A 5305-nucleotide genomic window follows, 5' to 3' on the forward strand; every position below is an offset into this window, starting at 1 on the left:
ACACACACACACACACACACACACACACACAAAAGTTTGCTGTTTGCCTTCATTCCACCAAATCCTTGACAGCCGTGCTATAGCCCATCACTATTCACACCATTGTGCTGTCACAACAACTAAACACATCATTTGTGTTGCAGAAACTCATCCTGTATGTATCCAATACCAAATGTTTGGCGACTGAGCGAGGAAACGGTGGGGAGGGGGCCGCATAATTTGCTAGGAAACATTTTACCGAACATTTGGTGATAAAAACGCCGGCGTCGGCCCCAAGGCTTAAAGCAATTAATTCAGGATCCTGACATAAACTCTCCAATCCTTTGACAGCTTGGAGCTGAAATAAAAATGCTAGTTCTCCTGGGAACGGCAGGAGATAGCTGGCTCTTTTCTGGACTGTTTGCTCACTGGCCCTGAGAGCAATCTTCCCCAGTCAGAATGAAATGCAAGGACACAAACAATGTACCAGCGAGAGAATGGGAGATGGGGAATGAACAGTTTGGACTATTTGCTCAGCAGAAGGGCAGCCACAATGGCTGGCCCATGGCTTTCCCATGCATCAAGCCTCTTAGTCTTAGGCCTCCCTTTGTTGCCTGGTTTCTTCTACCACAGCCAGATAAGAGCACAGCTGCCCTATACTTTTAATTCCCATTGTACGCCATACTGTATGGTCATTTATCTGTCCGCATTCTGCCTGCCTTAATGGTGTTGTCTAATTGAATGAGGTATCACTCGTGTATCTCTGTTCACCTTAGCATGTGTACTCGTTTTGGCCTCGATTTGCTCTCTCTTTACCATAAAAGGCAGCTGAGGCCTGTGGGAGGGGGATAACGGGTGACCCCTCTTCTCGTATTAGAGAAGGAAGCACAAGTCAAGCACCGACTGTGATAACGGTGCTTAGATGGTTTTAGCAGGAGGCCTAGTTTAAATAATTTTTGGGGATCTAGATTTATGGCGCAAGGAAAGCTCTAAGACAGGAGTCGTGCTTGTAGCGCCCAACAAAAAGTCCTTTTCCAGTCAAAGGCAGGAAGCTGCTGAGGGCACTTGATGCTGCCATTATATGACCTAATGGCGACTCCAACCAGAAAAGAGGGCAAATAGAGCAAGTGTAGGGGCTCTGGCAGAGAGAAGCATATTGTGCTCCTTTGTTTTGGTGTGTCGGTTGGTGTTTGCATTTACATTGACCAGTTCTCTGCTGAATGTGTATTCACACACACTCGGCCCGTGTAATGCTGCCAGGGTGGCAGGAAATGGAAGTAGCGTGCTTCCCCGCGGAATCTGCAGGGAATAAAGTAACAATGGTAAATGAATCTGAAACGCACACAAACAAACAAACAAACAGAAAAGAGCAGGAGTGGGATGTCACCGGAGGATCAATACACATAAGATGAAGCAGCATATTCATGCATGTGAGCAGACACTTGCCTAAACACAAACACACACACACACACACACTGAGCCCCTCCCCCTCTGTAAAGGTTGTGATGTCAGGGACCCCCTGGGTGGTCAGACGGAGGATAATTTCAACACAATTTGACATTGTGAAGGAAACGTTTAAGAAAGCTTTTCACTGGCTGTGTTTGTAAGGCCACTTTTATACAAGTGTGTGCATCTTTCTATACAGTCTGCACCCAAAGATATGGCATGAAAACTGTTCTTTTCTTCAGCCAAGTGAATACCCAGCCCACGACGATTCCACAATGGTTTATTCTAATGGATAAGCTCTTAATCTATCAGATCAGATTTCAAAGTGCCAGTAGCTGTGCCAAGACAGGCCCCAGGAAGGAAAACCCTTTTGTTTAGGCCAGAAATTTTAAATTCAAGACCTGACTTTATTCACAACAATAAAAAGGGTATCACCTGTTACGGAAGCAATACCTCAAAGAGCAACACCATTAAGAAACAGTAAGTGCTTGTTTTCACATCCACCTTTGGTGCACCACCAGCGTTCTGCCAGCATGTCAGACCTCAGGTATGGCAAGATAAATAGCTGTCTTATTTGTGGTTGTGAGAGCCAGGCTCCTTGTGGGGTGGTGCTCTCAGCTTCACGCTCCAGCAACGCTGAAATAAAGCTCTGTTCGAGGCATTTCAACACTGCTTAAGGTTGTCCGTTACCGTGTAATTTATGAGTTGAGAGGACTTCGTTTTTAAGTTAACTACGACCTACAATCTTCCAGCATTCATGGGTGGAGAAAAGAGCCTTGTGAGTCATAGGAAACTTACAACACTCCTCCAATTACCTTAAACAATGCCAGTCTGAGTGAAGTCTGCAGCTTTCTCGCGTGTGGTTCAGTCACTAGACGTGGACGCGATGTGACCTAAAGTAATTGGGTGTACAGGCACTTTAACAGGTTAGCCGTTTTGTCACCTGTGGGTCAGTGTGGCGAGCTGGTAGGACACGGTTAAAGTCATTCGCTTCATGCCCCAAAGCACTCGGTGGGTGGTCACACGGACAGACAGAGAGGACTTACTGAGTGTTTGCTCATGGGCACGTCTTTGACGTTTGTATTTGAGACACAGAGTAAAAGACCTTTTCCAAATTTAGTATTTTCAAAAAGACGTCAGACAAAAATACAAAACATTATACAAAGAATAAAAAAAAGTTAATTTTCTATTATTTTCAAAATAAACTCTGTTCTTCATTCAGTCTCCATTTATCTGTTATAAATAAAAGTGTTAACAACCCATATCTCACCAACACGTTAATTAAAAGAGCTGGTGTTAAAATATAAATAGCATTTTTTTAAACTGTGGGAATATGATTCATAATCACACAGTTTTAAATCACTAAACATTTAGATTCACATATCTTGTGTTTGCCTTGTGTTACAGCGGCTGGATATATGACTGCATAATTGGGTTTTATTGCCGGGGAATCAAATAAGGGGAAATTAAACCACATATTATCAAGTTCGTTTTATTAGCAGATCAACATGTTACTTAATCATAAAATTTACTACTAGAGTAATTATACCTTGTTCATATTTTAACCACACACATATTAAAAAAAAAAAAGCAAACAAAAACATAATTTAAATGGAAAATGGAAAACACCCCCCCCCCCCCCCCGCCCCCTGCCCCCCACTTTTGAAAAGACAAATGTAAAACAATAAGAACATAAATTAAACAAAATTAAAATGAATATGCCATGACTTTGGAATAAAAAGATGATGCTTAATTCTGATTATGTAGAATAGAACAACTAATATTAATATAAATAAAAAAAAGAGAATTGTTTCATCATCTTTGGCTGCACTAAAAATCTTTAATTTTAAACAAATATATTTAATTATTTAATTTATCCTATAAATTAAAAAATGACACGAGAAATATTCAAATATGTTTTTGTGTCACTGCATCACTGAGTTAAAAATGTATCCAGCGTGGGGTCAGTGCGATCCAATACTGGGTGAACCAGTACCGAGCAGCTGCGGTGACACTGCGCTGATGATATTTACATGCTGGATTAATGTTGGACTGCTGGATCAAAACAATCTTTTGCGCTGACCATTTTTTACCTTTGAGAACGGGGTCGCATTTTTGTGCTTCTGCCTTATCGAGTCAGTGCTGTGTCAGTTTTTATTTACTGAATTTTAGCGTTAATTCAAATCTATCTGAAAGAATAAATGAATTAAATATCAGGATAGAATTTCGAGCAAAAATAAATATAAAAATATGACATTATATAAATGTAATTTATTATTTAATCTCATGATTTTTTTAAATGAAATTAATAATTTGTATTTAAGGCTTTTTGGTGAAAAGGCTGCTGTGCCAACGATTGCAGTTCCTTTGCATTTGTATTTCATTTTATTAAAAATAATTGTTTTTCTCTCTTAATTCATATGCAGCTGTTTGTTTTGGGAACATTCTTCCTCCAGATCTCTTTTATTACTTCTGTTAAAGATTCAGTTCAGCCACACACGGCTGTTTCACTGACAACACTTCTCTTCCAGTGTGTGAATGTCAGCACCCTGTAAACACCTTTGACACACATGCTTGAATGCGACGGGTGAGTTAACTAAACATTCCTGGGTGTTCCCCGTAAAGGTTCACCACTCATCCACCAGACTGCACTGACCCATTTCCAATGCTCCAAATTGCACTCATGGAAAAAGGATTTGGAATATTTGCCCCCCCCCTTTTCCTTTTATTTATTTACTTATTTTTTTGGCCTTTTTCACATTTTCCCATCACACACACTAACACACGAAATTACAGAAAACAGCAGTTGCAGTCATTCACGTTCCTATACCATATGGCAGTTTTTCTTTCTATGTAAGTGCTTTAAAATGCGATGAAACAATGCTCTATAAGGATTTGGGAATTTGGGAGTATAATTCCAGCCCCGTGCTTATCTGTGCACCCAGACTATTTGAGTGTTTTGAGATGCGGGCTCCCTGAGGACGGATCGAAGGCGTCCTAGTAGAACTGCACATCAAATAAATAGGAGGATGGGATTTATATGGAGGCTGAGTCTCTGTCAAACAGGGCTCTGCTGACTGAAGTGATCCCCACGGCCTGAGAGGAGGAGAGGAGGGAGAGGAAGCCTCAGAGGGAAGGCTGTAGAAGAGCTACACTGATGCGCTCACACACTCAAACACTCGCACAATGTCCCTCTCAGTCCTGGGTTTTGACCGGCCCATGGCATTGGCCAGGTATGTCAACTATGTTTGCCAAGCCATCTATCAGCCGTGCACCTTCCCTCCTAAAACAGGAACTTTTGTTTGAAACATGCACTTGTTAAGCCCATCCTTTGACTGTAGTCAACCTGATTTATTTCCTTATAGCTGAGACAGAGGATTTATTAGCGCCTCTGTGTTTTTCCTTATTGTGTGTTGTGCCGTGCAAATGAGTTAAAAACATGGGTGTGTTGTTACTGTGTTTGTAGCAGAGATTGCGAGCTACAGTTTGGGGACATCAGTACCTCTTATCGCCGGTGACCAGGGTTTGCAAATAAACACGCTGTAGTGAGGTCAAGCTGCACCCAAGGAAGGGAACAATTTATGGCTGCGTGACGCTCACACATGCCAAAGGAATTGTTTTTACTTTCTGCTGGCGTCTCTGCATCATGCTGCAGTCATACTAGTTCCATACACCTGAGTTCAAATAGTTTTTGTGTAGACGGAGAACGGTTTCAGGCAGGTCATTAATAACAGAACAGGGAAGTTTAAACTGCATGATAATGGAAAGGCTGAGAGGTTTCCATTAGAGATTTCAGGAAGTGTTTTAGTGATATTAACACAAACATAAACCTGAGTCATTTCGCTTTTGGTGGCCAGCTATGGAACATATTATCTAAGAG

The sequence above is a fragment of the Haplochromis burtoni genome, unplaced genomic scaffold (genome assembly GCF_018398535.1).
Source record: "Haplochromis burtoni strain Fernald_Lab_line unplaced genomic scaffold, NCSU_Asbu1 Contig_55, whole genome shotgun sequence".
Lineage (NCBI taxonomy): Eukaryota > Metazoa > Chordata > Actinopteri > Cichliformes > Cichlidae > Haplochromis > Haplochromis burtoni.